At 40.1% G+C, this 16,963-nt stretch overlaps 1 protein-coding gene across 8 annotated transcripts in view; it reads right to left on the reverse strand.

Annotated features, from left to right (window-relative positions):
- The window catches only part of CELF2 (CUGBP Elav-like family member 2), a 375,872-nt gene that overhangs the window by 207,761 nt on the left and 151,148 nt on the right, over window positions 1–16,963 (reverse strand). Inside the window, exon 1 of one of the 8 annotated variants that reach the window (XM_065743751.1) lies at window positions 4,719–5,084. The exons of the other annotated variants lie outside the window; for them this stretch is intronic. The gene's annotated coding sequence lies outside the window, so the exon portion shown is untranslated. Of the gene's footprint in view, window positions 1–4,718; window positions 5,085–16,963 lie in introns of those variants that run through there. 8 annotated transcript variants of the gene reach the window in all.

A 16,963-nucleotide genomic window follows, 5' to 3' on the forward strand; every position in this document is an offset into this window, starting at 1 on the left:
CCTGGTTCAGTGCTTGCCTCTTGTTTCCTATGAATTTGCATTTGACCCATTTTGTTTGCCCTCCCGGGGCCACAGGAGTCTGGCGTAGGCCCCGTGTTTCACAGTAGTTACACGCTGCTTCTTGGATTGATTTTATTTTCCCCCCAGAGCTACTGCATATCATCTTCTGTGTAGATGATAACATGCTTGGTGCAGCTTGGCTGCTTGCAAGCACTGCAGTGCGTGGGGGCTCATCACCTCTGCAGACGTGGTAGCAAAGGTCAAGCAATTTTGCTGAACCCTATCCTAGTGAAGAGGGGAAACCAAACTGAAGGCTTTACTTCCATTAGGAAGCAGCCAAATCTTTTTTGTTTCACCTCTGAAATTTTGTCTGCTCTGCAACTCTTTCATCTCTTCTCAGGAATGGATGTGAATAACTGCTTCTTCCATTAGGCTGAGCTTTGCTGTGTTTAAACTGAGCAGCTCAGAGCATTTTTAACATTGTGCTCAGGGCAATAGGGAGCTGATTTGAGCCAAGAGTCTCAAATGTTCCTATTGCACCCATATCAGTAACAAAAGTCTCACTGAAAACTGGGAAATAATGGATCACACCTTATTTTCCTCATCTTCAGGTGGCTGCACCTTTGGACTTCACTACCACAAATTTTTACTTCCTTGTAAGGCCTGAAGCTGTTCAAGAAAAACACAGTTTTTATTTAAGTTTACATTAGCTTCTGTTTGATTTTCCTGCTCAGTTTCCTTTCTCCACGTCATTATGAAATCACCTTACACTCATAATTATGAAGGTGACTTATCTATCTAACGTGCTAACTCTAAAATTATTAAGGTAACTATCTATCCAACAAGCTAACTCTAACTGACTTGAACATTCACATTTTCAAATGCCTCCAAAACCTCTTCTAAAACTTGCAAACTTCCTCTTTTCTGACGCCTTTGTTTTGGTGGCAGGTGCTCATAGACTTACAGATAGTAATATAAAATGGCATCTGTGTTTGGAGGTCTGTTCACATCTCTGGTCAGTGTATGTGTATAGGTAGATGGAGTATTTCTAGGATTTCCTCTTTTTCAAAAGACAAATAATGTTTCTCTTCTTTAGGCATTAAACCCATGTCCCTTATTACACAGAAAAAGATTACACTAATACCCTTGTCTGGAAAAAAAAAAACCTGCTGCCATCTCTATGGTGTCCACTAAACTATTAACTAAGCATGTAAATGGACAGTGTATAATAGGAGACCTTTTGTGATAATTTTATGCAATTATGAATATGTAAGTTAAGTTCTCATGTTCTGTTCTGACCTCTACTGAAATGCTGACAAGGACACTTGCTTTCTGACTGCAAGTCATGCTTTTGATGCATCCAAAACATCCACTACAAATCTAAATCTTAGGTTTTCCCAATCAATTTAAAGACTTACACAGGTACAATATTATTTTTAATGACCTGAAAATAGCAGCCCAATGGCACAACTTACTGCACTCTATAAGGCCTCTGAATATTTTCCTTCACTTAACTCAATGGAAGCTTGATAAAACACAATGATTAGTAACAAGAGCTGTTCTATACCAGAGTTCATGAAGAGAAAAGTGGAATTTACTATGGAAAAATTGTGCATATATCTTGCCTAGCTTTCAAATAATTAGCTTCAAGGCAGTTCAGAATTTTCCCCTGTGATTTCTCCAAAAGAAAGCCTGAGATGCTGCAGGCAGTGTCCCAGAGCATTCACATGCCAATGAAGAAATACGTAGACAACAGGATACGCTCATACAGGCCTGACTGCTGCTGCTGGCTTCTTCAGATAATCAAGATAGCTAACATTACATAAAAGAAAACAGAAAACAATACTCTGAGAGTAGGAGGATTAAAAAAAGAAATCCACTTTTGTCCCAACCAAATTCAGTCTGCCCACGCTGAGTGCTGGCTCCACTTCGAAAGTTTTGCATCTGAGTTATTTGTTGGACAGGGGAAAAGACAGCTGGAAAAGAAAGGTCTTATGACAGCTTGGTTTGTCTTTGTATGATGATCACGTTACATTGGATAAATCGAGTGTAATGGTATGTGATGGGGAAGCTAAAGGCGGGTAAAGTGTGAAGTACAGCTGGGGTTTAATGCTTTCCTCCACAGGCTGGCAGCGGGGTTTCATTATCTGCCTCTATTTGCTGACAATCAGCAACCTAAGCCAAACAACAAAAATTTCCATCAAAGAATATTTACAGGGCAAAAGGTTAACTAATTTGGAAAAGCAGTACTGAACTCACTGCATAACATGACTGAGAAAGGAAATCTGGAAAAGCTGAGGTGGCTGAATGTTGATGCAGACCAAGTTCTGGAAGTAAGCAAGAAAATAATCTTTCATATTTTTCTTACTTTTTGTCTTTAAATAAAGGCCTATAATCTTAGAGAAATGATTAAGTGGAGACACATTCTCACATTTATAGAAAGAAAAGTTTTAAATGATGAGACCTAGACTGAAAAATTTACATGCATTCTGTACTTTGAATCTAACAGCTCAAAATCATGGAAGCAACTGAAAATTCAAGTTGATTGAATTTTTAACACCGTGTTGCTAACCCCGATGGCTTTTCATTGCCCAGCAATTCCTGGTACTCCATGTTTCCTGAAGAGATGAACACAAGTTCAGTGCTACTTTCTAGCTTTCTGGATTTTGGTCACAGTGACTAAATGGTATTGGATTGATATTCCATATATTAAACCAAGATGGAGGTTCATATGGGAATTAAAATGATTGACTTGTAAATGAAAATAACTGTATTGAGGGGACAAAGTTGTGTTTTAAACAAAAGCAAAGGATTTCTAGGAAGGATGAGAAAAGACAAGTTTTCAGGTTCCCAAGATTTTGATGCAAAATTTTGTTCATTTTGTATAGGTTCTTCAAGAAAGAAAACCTCCTTCCAACATTAATTGAAGTTGCTCTTTTGTCATTTTTGCCAAGCTATTCAGATCTTACAGCTTAAAATTGGAATATATACACAGCTATGGACACCCACACCATAGTTCGCTCTATCTCCATGTTGTAATGGAGTTTCCCATGTGAAGGTCATGGCCTGCAGCAGCAGGAGGCTCTCATGACATACCACTGCAAAAGCACTCTCCTTTGTCCTCGCCAAAACTTAGGTTTATGAGCAAGAGCAGTTCCCAATATACAGTACCTATCAGGCCTTCTCTATAAGCTCATAAGACATTCTTTGAACAAGGTTCTAACTAGGAAAATACTGATGGGATGAAATCTAAACTTTCCTGGAGATGCACATCAGAGCTTTCCTTAATCTGTCAGCAGGCTGGTCTTGTAAGGGAATGGAGCAGGTATTTTCTAGTTTTGACTATTTTCTTGTTCTTCAATTGGGATTTTGAAAGAAAGTACCTTCGGCTAGTTGCAAGAGCAGGAAAATCTCTGGCTTGCTCTATAAGAAAAAAGAGGTTTAAAATTCACTGAGGTCAAGGTGGATTGCTGTACTTAGTGGTCTTCTCCAGCCTCGACGATCCAGTCATTCTAAGGTGTGAGCAGAACTGCCACTGTCCTTACCATACACATACAGAAGTGTGGCGAACCACATCCCAGAAATAAAATGCTTGATAAGTCTGATGAGCAGAGGGCTGTCATTCCATTGCCTGGCATCACCAACTTCGAAAAAGATTCAGAAAAACTGAAAAGAGAACCAAAGCCCAGGAATAGAAGGAAACAGAAAGAACCATGATAGTATTGTAACCATCTTGCGTCCTCTCCAGTTAACAGAGAGCCAGGCAAGTTGGACTGTCTGCAGACTGAGAGGTCTGCCTGTCACCCCCAGCCTGACTCCTACCTCCAGAACCAGTGACAGCACAGAGATCTGCCTCAGGACTGGCCTTGCTGTCTCTCCACCACTTTGCTCCACCTCTTCACTTTGCTGAGACCTTGATCCTAATCACAAAGCAAGGAAAAACAGTGATGAGGAAGGAAAGTCATGGAGTTTTGCAAAGAAGAAGGCATTGGGCCTAGAAAGTTCAACACACTTCAACCCATCCCATCCCACTTCATGCTGTCTTCTGGGCCTGCTCTTCACTCACACAGTAGCCCTGAATTATAAAATGTCTCTGAGTAGGAAGCCTAGCTCACATCAGCAATTTTGTTTTGTTGTTTTTAGTTGAGACAAAATACAGATATGAGTATTTTTTAACATGCATACCTTTCACAAACACTGATTTCATACCTACTATGACTCCAATAGACCTGTTCTGAGCAGGGAGCTTTGTGTAAGCACAGCCTAATGCATTGCGTGGCAACACACTCAAAACAGAAGCACAGCTTTTCTCTACATCTGAACCTTTCAGAGAGTCTTTCCTCCCAAGACTAAACCAACGTGCACACCCTCCAATGGGTACAATCTTCTGCCAGAACGTGAATGCTAATGCATAAGTTCCTTCGTGCAGCATCTAACACATTCAGGGTGGTCAATAAATAATGTGCTGCATGTGATCCAGCAGCACGGCCAGCACGGCAGGAGACACAGACGTAGCATGGAAAGCAAAAATTTTTATATCAAGGACAACATTTAGAATGCCTGTTTCAGGTAAGTTGCATTCTTTGGTGATGTGACAAAGCACATAAAGCAAAACCACCACCCCAAACTGACTCGCGGAGTGCTTATCTTGCCAGTCTTGGACAACAACACCTGTGCCCGCCAGCAGCCCCAGGCCAGCCCGCTCACCCCTTCCCTACCTGCAGGCAGAGGAGCAGGCACGCAGCACCCAGCAGCTCAGTGGTGCTCCATATCACTTGTTTCAACCTTCCTGAGCTTCCCACTTCTTCACCATAGGAAAGCAGAAGTATGACAAACAATCACTGTGTTTTTTTCCCCTCCCCAGTAACAAAGTTTAGCACTTCTGAGAATCAGCCAGAACAACGCTGTTTCAGAAAGTGCAAGTGATCTGCGGTATCTTCCAGTCAGCCTGGTAATATGTTACACCCAGAATCCTATTTAGCAGTTTACATAATTCACAGTTTCTCTGGTTACATACTTTGTAAAATATGACATCCAGCTGGGAAAGCTGGTCTACTTTATTGTCGTACGCTAGCTTTCTATCATCCAAATATCAATTAAAACAACAACAAAACTGTAAGGCAGATATCTTCACATTTTCACTCGTATACACACAAAATACTCGCTGTCATTCTTTCCCTGAAATCTAAACTGACTGTATATATATATAATTTAAACCAAACAACAACAAAAACACCAAACAAACTTGAAAACAAGTGAATAGAGATACTTAAATTCTACACCAGCTGTTTTAACGGTGCAGTTCTTCTGAGAAGTGAAATTTAATCAGAATAGGTTGTCAAATAACAGAGCTATATGCCACGAAGTCAACACGATGGCATTTTAAAAATACAGAAGATATAGAGCATTCACTGGCATATATGCACTTAGCAAATATTAGAAAAATCAATCAGAATCAAAATGCAAACTCTGAAATGACTGCATTCCTTGTGTTATTCATTTCCAATCCTAATTGTTTGATTTCATTCATCAGGATTTATATATGCACCAGTGCACTACTGAAGCAGCTAAAATTAAATACATCTAATTTTTTTCCCCAGAAAAGTAATGGACTTTAACAGTCATTTTATTGCAGTGAGAGATATTAACAAACAATTCTGCTCCTAACTCCAGGTTATAATGTAAGTGGATCAATCGATCACTTGCAAAAGGCAAAGTTTTGCCTGATGCCAAGGGCAAACCACATCTATAAAATTCTGACCAGACCGTTCATTATTTGCAGTAGAAATCCATTCACCTTCTAAATACCACCCAAACATTTTGCCAGCTATTCACTCTCATTGGTAGCCCACGAAAAGTAGAAAATGAAACATTTTGCCAAGTAGTAGGAAAGGCTGCGGAATGAACCTACCCCGTGCTGCACCAAAACCATGCTGATCTATAGGAACATACCAAACCTGCTACAAAAGATTTTACCACTCACAAAATAAGACATCAAGAGAGAAAGAAAACAGAGGAAAACACACGAACCACAAGAGTTACCTGGTTGGTATACACTGTTTTTCATGCCTAGCTCTCACGACAGGTTACAAGTGTAAGCAAAGTGATCTGTAACTGGAATAAGGTTAACTAGGGCAACAGAGAAAGTCAGCAGGTTATTCCACTATAACATGCCTATAACATGCACTGGATTAACAAACAGTACTATTGCCCCAGGAAAAAGTAAATTTGATACCCAAGGGGGGAAAAAAAAAGGAGTTTAATTAATTAGTAGGGTCTACCACCACGTGTTTAATGCATGCAAAACCCTAAGGTCTGGATTTAAAGTTACATACATGTATTACATACAAACAAGGCAGCAGTTTAGAGGATAAAAACTGAAATCAGATCAGGGAGAAAAACTGTGCTCCATAACTCAGGCACTAAAATCTCTACAGAAGAGTAACAGCTAATGAAATATTTACGAATCAACATTAATATCATTAGACTTCAAAAAACATCACCTTCTCAGCACCAGCTTCTTGCATGCATCATCTGCAGTGAGCACTCACACCAGGTTGTTTTCAGAAGCTTCTTTTCAACCACATCAGCTCGAACTGAAATACCTGAGTTCTCTAAAAACCAATGAACTGCCCATGCAAAGATCTGTTCTGCACCTTCTCAAGTCCACTCCTGGATTTCTCATGAACTTTGCAAATGATTTACTATTTCCATGGGGAGAATAGGAAAGCTCTTAAGAACAAGAAGATATTAAACACTAACAAGGACATAAGAGGCTTTAGAACATGGAAGTTATATTATTTGCAAAATCTTCTCCCAGTTTTCACATATGCTGTTCACTTAAGTGACAACAAATGGTTGAACTACAGTAAACATTTTAACTGCATTGCATTATTTTGTATAATAAGAGCTTGACATTTTTATTTTTCTCCAAGGAGAAGCACTGCCTATATGCTCTCTAGTGGATGAACAGGGTTTTTACAAGGTCCCTCCTTCTCCCTCCTTTAAATGTGATCAAATATTAATTGAAAGGCTTTTATTCTGCCTAGGATCCCAGCCCAAGATTTTGTGTTTCTCTAGCAACGAAGACACAACCAAAGCAGGACAGAGAGCAGCTTCTCCTGAATCTCTCTTATTTTTCAGGTGCCCTCTGTGCCAGGGAAGAGAGAATAACACAGAACTCCTGATCTGGACGTTAGCAAGGACTAAAGGTGAATGGAATAGCATGAAATTCTTTTCATCCACATTTTGAAACTTACATTCCTGTAATTGGTATCCACACATGAAGTCCTTCAGAGGCAACTCCACAATCTCATGAGCAACTGTACCATTGTGGAAATCAATATCCTGTCCCTGGATACCAAACTCCCGTGGTATGAATGCACCCAGCAGCATTCCATCCCTGGCTCCCTGCTGCCCAGAAGTCCCAGCTGGAAGGAAAGAACCTATTGGCCAACTGTTCCCCAGAAAGACTTCATTTCTCCAGGGTGTTGGTGAGGGATGAAAAGCAGCTCAGAAGTCTGATGTAACTGAAAGCTACCATCATTCAAGACCATACTGCACCCTTGTGCAGTCACAGGTTTATCCTTCTGCATGAAGAAAATGAACCAGAACTCAGCATGCTCAGATTCAGAGGTCAATGCTAAGCACTGCTGCAAAATCCTTACCTCTGCTTTCACCATTTTTGCATAAATCAAGAGCAATTGGCTGTTGGGGTGATGACCTCTTATCAACACTAACTTAAAATGAGCTGCCCTAATAGGCAGACAGATTTTTCCAGTTTTGATAGTGGAATCACGAGCAAGTCATGATGCAGCACTGTCCGCGCCCAGACAGCAGGTGCACAAGTTGAAAGAGCCCATATACCTTTAGATTAGGTATATGCACCACCTCTTAAAAATTTATAAATCACTTAGCTTTCCAATTACAGTCATGCTAGACATAAAGGAGAGTTTGTTAGAGTTGGCAAAATACAGGGAAGCATATTATAAATTACTTCAGGAAAAGGCTTCTAGTGACCATTTTTAGTAGATACCACTCTCTGTAAGTCCACTTTTGCAGAAATTAGAAAAATTTACTAATTTGAATAAAGGATATAGGCTTCTGTTCATCAGGAAGCATTCTTTTCTCACCTAGAGGGCATAATCACCATTAACATCGAGACAATATAAATTTAATTATTTTTATTGGCTAATACAGTCTCTATCAGCATGGAAAGAAAATACACCTTCAGAACAATCATCAGAAATTAGCATGATCACAGCAAACAGCTCATCCCAGGGAGATTAGTCACTGTATAGGACAGTATCTTAAAGGTTGGTGATGGAGATGTCTTGCACAAAGCTTTTTTGACCATTAGAATGAAAATAAAATAAAAAAAGAAAATCCTGAAGTCCCTCTGTTCCTTCTCAGCTCACCTTCTTTTTCTTTTTTGACTCTGATTTCTGAATTTTTAAAAGCCTTTTGTAGCAGGCTGCCCAGAGAGATGGTGGAGTCTCCTCTGGAGATGTTTAAGACCCGCCTGGACGCCTACCTGTGCAACCTGGGCTAGGGAGCTGCTTTGGCAGGGGGTTGGACTAGATGATCTCTGGAGGTCCCTTCCAACCCCTACAGTTCTGTGATTTTTTAAAAAATATATAATTTTTATACATTGCCCTTTTTGTATACAGACAACCATGATCTTCTTCTGAGCTTCTGAAAGCCAGCATCTTCGTGGATCACCTTATGCAAGGACTTCAATATTAGTTTGCCTTGAAACCTTTCACTAAAGCAGCACATTTTAAAACTGCCTCTCTTTTCTGGTTTCTACTCATGGCATGAGAAATCCTCACCTATCACCTTGTCCCATCTCAGATGTCAGAAGTCCCTGTGCCACAGACTATGTAGGCCTCTGTAATAAATGAACAGAAGCAGATACCTCGGGGCCATTTGTTTGATCTCACATCTGCATCTCAAAGAGCTGGACAGTCCCCATCACTCCCCTGGTGCTCCCATTGCCCTTCTGTGGAAACAGAAGCTTTCCAGGGTGCAACCTCAGATTTCTGAGTGTGCTTGAGTCAAGGCAGATAATTCCTCTTTTAATCCTCTCTCAAGAAAACTGATATTTAGGGACCCATAGACTGAAACCCACTGCTGTAACATAACTGGACACTACACAGGGTGAATGCTTATACCACTGTAAGAGTTGGCATTTTGGCTGGGAAAGGCACTTAGTTCTTCTAATTAAACACCACAATGTCAACTGCAACAGCAGATGGGTGGCAATGCTGGCATTCACCTTGCACGTTCACAGCTCATTCCACAGTATCTTCCACCCTACCTGTTTTTGTTATCATGACCTGTGGCAGTCAGGAAGAAAGCCTGCAAGTACATCCATGCAGGAGCACTACCTTCAAAAACAGTGTCTATTAAGTGGCAGTACTACTTGTTTCACATTCCATCCTCCTGCAAATACAACCATCCATCAAGCTTGTCTTTTTCCTGCAAGCATCTCTAAGGGAGAAGCATAAACACAGATGCTGCAGGGTGACTTTCCTCACGCTCCAACTTTTTCCCTCTCTTTACCTTTCCCAGCTCTGCTCAGGAGGTCAGTGCTACCCAACTCGAGAGCATCAACCAAAGCTGCACCTGTGTGCAGGGTTGGTCAGCAGCTCTCCCCATGAAAATGGCTGGGGCAGTTACATGAGCTTGCAGCAGCCCAAGAAAGATGACGTCAGAGTGAAACAAAGCAAGTGCAGCATTGGGAAAGCTCATCACAGGTGTGGATGACTCTTGCAGAGGACCTGCTCCATGACCCTGTGCAGGGAAATGCCCAGCTCGTGCTGAAGGGTTACTTACATTTCTGTTTTCTTTACACTGGAGGCCAAATGGCTGCTGTCCCTACCCAAGGTGATGGAGCTCCCCCCCTGCACCCAGGAGCAACTGCTAATTGTCTATCAGCTCTGGGAAGTTCAGGGGAAGATGGGTGCTGGGGAGGCTGACAGCCCCTCTGAGGCATGTCCTTGGCTGCTCTGCACACCGCCAAAACAGAGATGAAGGGAAGCAGGCTGCACCTTGCTATAGAAGCCATGTTCCTCCTTAAGCATCCCTGAAGGCATCATTATATTTGCTGTCATTAGGGCTCTTCCTGCTCTATAGATAGGGAAAAGGTGGCTAACAACTACCATAGGAGGACATCCAAATAAATGCTGTAGCTCACCACTGCACTCCAAGCTATAGCTCAATTATTTGAAAACATGCAGGCTGTCAGTCCCCTATCACTTATCATTTTAATTGACTGCCATTTCACAAACCTCTTCCAACCTGGGAGCCTGCATCCTACTTCCACTCTGCAAACCCATCACAAATCCTCTTGAGCATTCTCTCTTTTTTTTTTTTTTAATTTTCTTAATTTTCCATTTCTTTTTCCAAAACATGTCTCACAATGAGCTGGAATTTACTAGTCAGCATGGCGTGTATATTTGTGCAGCACTGAGCACTTTTACAAGGACCTGCTTGTGAACAGCAGAACAAAAGAACAGCCAAGAGGATTTTCCATTACTTTCTTTTTTTGTCTTGGGTTTGGGAGGAGTTCCTTTTTAATCACGACACAGCGATGACAAATCCCAACAGGAGATTTATTTTCTCATCTGCATTAGTCTCTGAGACCGCCCTTTTTTTGCACCCTCAAACACATTCAGAATATCCATTCTTCACTCCTTATCAGCTTCCTTGTGCTTAATCACTTCCAAAATGTTCCTCTTTCTATCGCTCCCCTCCCTTTCCACTCATTTTCTTGTAGCATTTATTTCCAGGACTCTGCAATTTTTCAAACTGTTCCTTTTGGAGGGCAGCACCTCCTTGACTTTGCTAAAATGCCTCCTGAAAACGCACTTGCTGAATGGCTCACCCAAAATTAGTTGCATGGATCATGCTTCTCATTGGCCTCTGCCTGCCTGTTCTCAAAGCCCAGATTCACCTACCCGGGAGCACAGACTTCAGCTGGGAACAATGAAGAGAGAGAGAGGGAGGAACACCTCCAGAGGATCATTCTGAGCACCTAAGATTTAATGTAATAGAACTATTAATAATACATAAGAAAAGAATTATCCAGAGCTTTTTAGTCAGAAAAATCTACAGCCCAAGCCCCATCTGAATTGAGGAGAGATTTTTTTTTCTGTTCGCTGGGACATGAATTAGTACCAAGTACATAACCTACATTTCCAGTCAAACACACAGTGCTGCATACAGCTCTCACTCTCTTTTACTTCCCTATCCCAAGTTCCTCATTCCATGTTTAATTCCAAGCATTTCAGTCTTGCACTGAAATGCACTTGTCATTTACTGCCCATCACATCAGCTGTTGACACTTCTTAAAATCCTGATCCATTGTTCCCAGTCATTAACTCTGTCTCCAGTATCAGTATTTATAGCCCTGAGTTAGATAGATGGCTTGTTTGCAGCACAGGCACCCAAACTGCAGTTGCTGGTGTTCTCTCCCTCTCCTCTTTTTGTGCACTAAATGCACAGAGCTGAATTCCCTGAGTGGTGAGAGACAAAGTACTTAATGTACAAATTGGACAACATCCTTAGTTGTGGAGGCAGCACTTTTATCATGAAAACGAGCATACAGTTAAATGCTTCACTGAATTAATGCCTAATGTCCAGAGCATTAAAACCCTGAGCTCTGTCTTTAAAAACTGATCTTAGCCCCACTCTCACTCACTTCAGTGCAACCTGAAAGTTTCCACTGAGCACTAACTTATCTTTGCACTCTCAAATGGTGTCTAATTCAAGTTTCTAATCTGTGGCTTTTTATCTTATTCATTGCTCCCTGAATGTGGAATTCACTATCTATTTTCAAAAGGGAAGTAAGTACTACCACTGTTTCCTAGACAACAGGAGAGCAAAATTAACTCTTCTCCCACCCCTTCCAAAACAGGCGGTGATATTGAATTTTGCTAACAGAAACAGATTAAAGAAAAGCTATCGTTAAAAATAAAAGAATAATAATAAAGCAATGCATGGCAAAACACATTTCATGGTGCTATGTCATGAAAACATACCTCACCTTACAGTCCATGTCCCTTCCAAAACAAAACACGACTAGCTTCAGCTACAGAGCCTACAAACTCATCTTGTGATAATTAGAACAGAGAAATCTGAACAATTTCACTCATTTAGTGTGGGTAAAAATCCCTCTTCCTCGGCAGGGCACGCAAAAAGAACTTTGCAGTGCATCAGCTTTGTGTGACATTTTAGTAGGGATGTGGATGTCTTAACAAATAGTTTGCAGAAAAACAAGGTGCAAATTAAACTGAATCTACTGCACTGGGTTTTGGCATACTGCAGTACACTTGGCATGCTAACAAAACACTGAAGGGCATTCATCCAGTTGGGTTACTGAACTGCCTGAACCTTTTCACCTAATCTGGAATTCAGGGATGCCACATACTGGGAAACCAGTACCTACTTTTACATCGTTTCATTGTAAAACTGCTGGACCACTCAATTTTGAGGTGACACAAAAGGGAAGAAAGCATTTTTAGACACCAATAAAACAAAACTATTTCTCCTTGTTTTATATTTCTGTTCTTTACGATTAGTTTTACGAACCCCTGAGGATCCAGAGGTCGTTTTGTAGTTGCATTTAGTAGCCTTTTGCCTGGGTTGTGCCCAGGCAATTTGAGTGCAGTCCTACAGCCCAGAACTGGAGCAATTCATGAGAATTTAGAATACAAACAGAAGTGATTTGGGGCATCGTATATATTTACGAGAGATGTGAAAAAGAGATTTGTTTTCTCTGAGAGGGAAGACTCCAAAGCACCACGGTAGTCCTCTGCAGGTAGGTTTGACAGAACAGCACAGTCTACAAGCCTGGATCATGCTCCTCGAAGTTTTTAGTGTTATCTTTAGGATAATTATATTTAGGATAAGAACAGAGAGCATTCCAGAGTGGTCAGAACTACCAACATGAGAACACTCAGAATGGTCACCAAGTTCTCAGCTATACAAGTATGAGAGGTAGCTCCCTGCTTTCCCAGCAGTCAGTACCACATCATGAAGGAGATGACAAATACGTTCCTTTAATACAGAGATGTATCTTTGTTTTGTTGTTGTTGTTTTTTTGTTCCCTCCCCCCTTTGTCAGTGTACATTACAGCAATCCATCATGCCTCGAAGCCTTTTTCCCTTCACTGAAAACGTCCTTGCTTATGTACAGTTGCATTGGCAAGGGAGGAAACAAACAAACAAGAAAGGAAAATAACAAACATACACTGTAAAGGCAGGGAGAAACAAAGAGTTCTTGATAGTTTGCAACTTGCACAGTTATGAAGAAATGCTTGGACACAGCACAGTAACTCACACTAAACTGTAATATGCTACTTGTACCGATCTGCTCACACTTCCCTGCTTTCCAGGCCATGCAGCTCTCTAGCTGCCCTGAATTTCACAGACATCCAGGGAGAACTGCAGATAAGAATTTTAGACTTAAGAGTACAAGTCACAAAATGCATTATTTGGCTGTCAAACCAGGACTTGCTAAATTAATGAAGCATTTTAATTCCCAGATCAACAGAAGCAAAGTTAATTTTGTGAAAGTGTGCTAGATTCCAAACCTATTACTATTAAGACTAACTTAAACCTCATCTACATTCTTCAGGGAACAGGAGGGGAGAATAAACAGAGGTGAAATTAGGCACAAATGTGAAGTGGGTTTTTTTAGGGTGTTTTTATTTTTATTTATTTATTTTTTTCTCCTACTGCAGTAATTTTGATGAAAGAAACTTAGAGGCCTGTTAACACTAATTCCTAATAGACTGGTCCATTTTCCAGCAGCTTACCACATGCCATTTTCTTGATGCACACTTTTTCCCCTCCTTTTTGCCTTTCAACAACCAGCAAATACATTTGTTTTTATAGGGGTTAAATCAATATTTCCCAAAGGATTATTTGCACTGTAGAAGCTATTTAGAGCTTTCATGGATCAGGATCTCCAGAATTAGGTTTTGTAAGAACACAGTACAAGGAAAAGGTCTTTGAAGATCTTGCACAGTCTACAATCTAAAATGAGTCTGAAAAGAGAAGCAAATTTATTCAGTAATAAGTCCTAAGTTCAGTTTCAGAAGGAGGGATGGAAGGGTTCTGGCTTTTCAACACTGCGTAGGAAACCACTAAAGTCGGCTGGCGGAGAACTCAGCTGACACAAAGATTCAGGTGTTCAAATTCCTCACTCAAATTAAGCGAGTGTAAACAGCGGCCCAACTGGTAGCTTGCAGTTCATCTCAACCAGACTCCATTTTACTCACTTCTACTGCTGAGCAAAGGCCTATTCCTTGACAGAAATCTGACATCCTTCTATTAATTCAACTGAAAAAACGAAGATCTGTCATGTTGCAAATGAAAGGATTTTCACTGGAAGTTTCCCAAACCACACACAGTTAAATCTCTATCCTCACTTTCAGCTTTTGATGAAGAGCTTGTGAGACAGGCTTATGCTTGGGATGCCTCTATAGCTTTCTCAGCCTATTGGAGTTTACTGCTTTCAGCTGGTTGGTTTGGATGGAATTGCTGAAAGCAACTCTAGGACTCAGCCTGGGCAAATGGGTCACACTAGATAATTAACAAATGGGACCAGGTAATTAACAAAGCTTTCTTCACCTAATTTGACTTGCATCAAGGTGGACTACAAGAAGACAAATCTGATGGAAAAATATCATCTCATTTTCATGCAATGGAAGGATCTCCCACCTGGCCCTTCAATGGGAAAAGTTCAGTTCTGAGTAAATAAATACCTGACAAGATCAAGGTTAAGCAGCCCTACCTGGGGACTTCACAGTTTAATTTGATAACTCAATTAAAGGGAAAAAAAGAGAAGAAAAAAAAAAAAGAAAAGCAGGACCTTGAAAGGAGAAAAGTCCTCCAGGTTGCAGACATGAAAGAATCCTCTTGAACTTCATTAATCCCAGAAAAAAAGGTACTGACAAGGCCCTATGTTCTCACTACATGCACCAAAGAAAAAAACTCCTCATGCTTTTTATATAAGGCACCAACATTTGGTTCCAATAGTACATCTCAAAACTGAAGCTTCTCACTCTCCATGGCTCGCAGAAGCTAAGAAAAATAATCCTCCTTGCAAATATCACCAAAGATTCCATGCTGGATTTAAAGGACAGTTATACATTGAGATAGGAAGAGAGATTCAACCTCCCTTTGTCTCAGTATCAATTTCTTTTCCTTAACCAAGACATTGACACATTTCATAAAAATATTCAGAGCTCCTCAGAGAAAAAGCACAAAGTTAAAACTAAATTATCATTACTGCCATAGAAAATGAGTATGAGGCTTTACAATACATTTCTGTGCTTGCAAAAAAAAATGGGTAAGAAGACTAAAATAATTGGCCTGATTTTCAGTGTCTAACTTTAGATACCCAAAATTGAAAATTTAGGTCATGTGACAGTCTATACTATTCAAATCCTGGGTTGCTGCAACAAAAAGCTGCCTTTTTTTGCTCCTCTAGTTGTGATTTTAAAATGAAAACTATTCAGGGTAAGAAGTAGATCTTCTCCATATTAGCATGTTTCCAAAACTGTCATGGTATTTATCAGCAGTAGAACTAGTGCAGCTTTAAACCTGATGCATTTTGTTTTAAGGAATTAATCATCAAGAAAGGTTTCTGATCTCCTGGAAATGCAGAGCCTTTGCCAAGTTTATCAATACACAGAGGCAAAATTGCTGTCAACCTGACCTGGACAATTGCAAAGGGTTCATTATTCATGCTCATTCAATTTCTGGACGTTTTGCTGAGACAAGGATGTTACTCAGTGCCAATTGAGATGGTGGTTTTGACATGGACACTTTCCCACTATAAACTGGACTACATCCACTAGCTTATTTCATGCACTGAACAGCTGTTGCAAGGAAAAAAAAACAAAACAAATGATCCAAGCCAGTGTCCCAGAGGTAAAAGATCCTGTAAAGCAAAATGGTATTCAGATGTAGTGTTTATAAAATTATGTTTCAATTTAAATGCTGCTTTGGGAATAGCGAAATACAAAGTCTCCTTTTTATCCTTTGTTTCCTAGCTTTGAAACAGCAAAAGTAATACTACCTTGAGCAAAAAACAAACAAACAAACAAAAAAAACCAACAAACTTCCCAAAGTAAGTATTTTCATGCAGTTTGGTAAACAGCATTTTAAGCAAGAAGAACATTTTCTGGATATGCAACTAAGACACAAGGGAAGGGAGAAAAGGTTGTTAAGAACATCCCTTATTATTAGTGTGTTTGAGTGGTACTCTTAAACCGTGCTTATGTCTAACTATAGCATTTTAATAGGGTGTGACATTACCTTTTGAATACCTTCCCAACTATTTGGTTTTGATTACATAATAAAGATATGCAACAGATTCTTGCAAACTTTTGTTACTTTCTACTATTATTCAAGTCAAGCTTCTTTATCACTTAAAGCTGTAAAATAAACCCTATTTATTTTAGTTCATCTGTTTTCTCCCTAGGGAGAAAATTGCAAATGCAGTTAGAAATTTAAAAAAAACATTTTGCTTGCATTTTCTATGCATATTTAGAGAACTTCCCAAGAATACAGCAGCCTGAAAATGGAAGAATGCACATTTCCTTTGAATTATTTATGCAATCCTAATCCTTGAACATAAACACTTTCTTCCTTACCTATTTTATTTATACAGTAAACCACCTGTTAAATTACACCAGCATCTCAATGCTTTCCAGACATCCAGGAATGTCAGAGACACCAGCGTAAAACTATTCACAGCTTGCCTATTTACCTCGATTTCAGAAAGCTAAATATACACGGCAGCAGTGGAAAACACCCTAGAAGAGTAATGTCATGCTTGAAAATGCCTTACTCCATTGCATACAGCCATCTCACTGCTCTGGTTTTCACATGCTTAGGTGGTCACTCAAACAACTGCCACAATAACATCTGCTGTAATGTTACAGCTG

Source organism: Cyrtonyx montezumae, unplaced genomic scaffold (assembly GCF_038088225.1).
Source record: "Cyrtonyx montezumae isolate F1298 unplaced genomic scaffold, pur_monq_1.0 scaffold_3, whole genome shotgun sequence".
In the NCBI taxonomy this organism is placed as follows: Eukaryota; Metazoa; Chordata; class Aves; order Galliformes; family Odontophoridae; genus Cyrtonyx; species Cyrtonyx montezumae.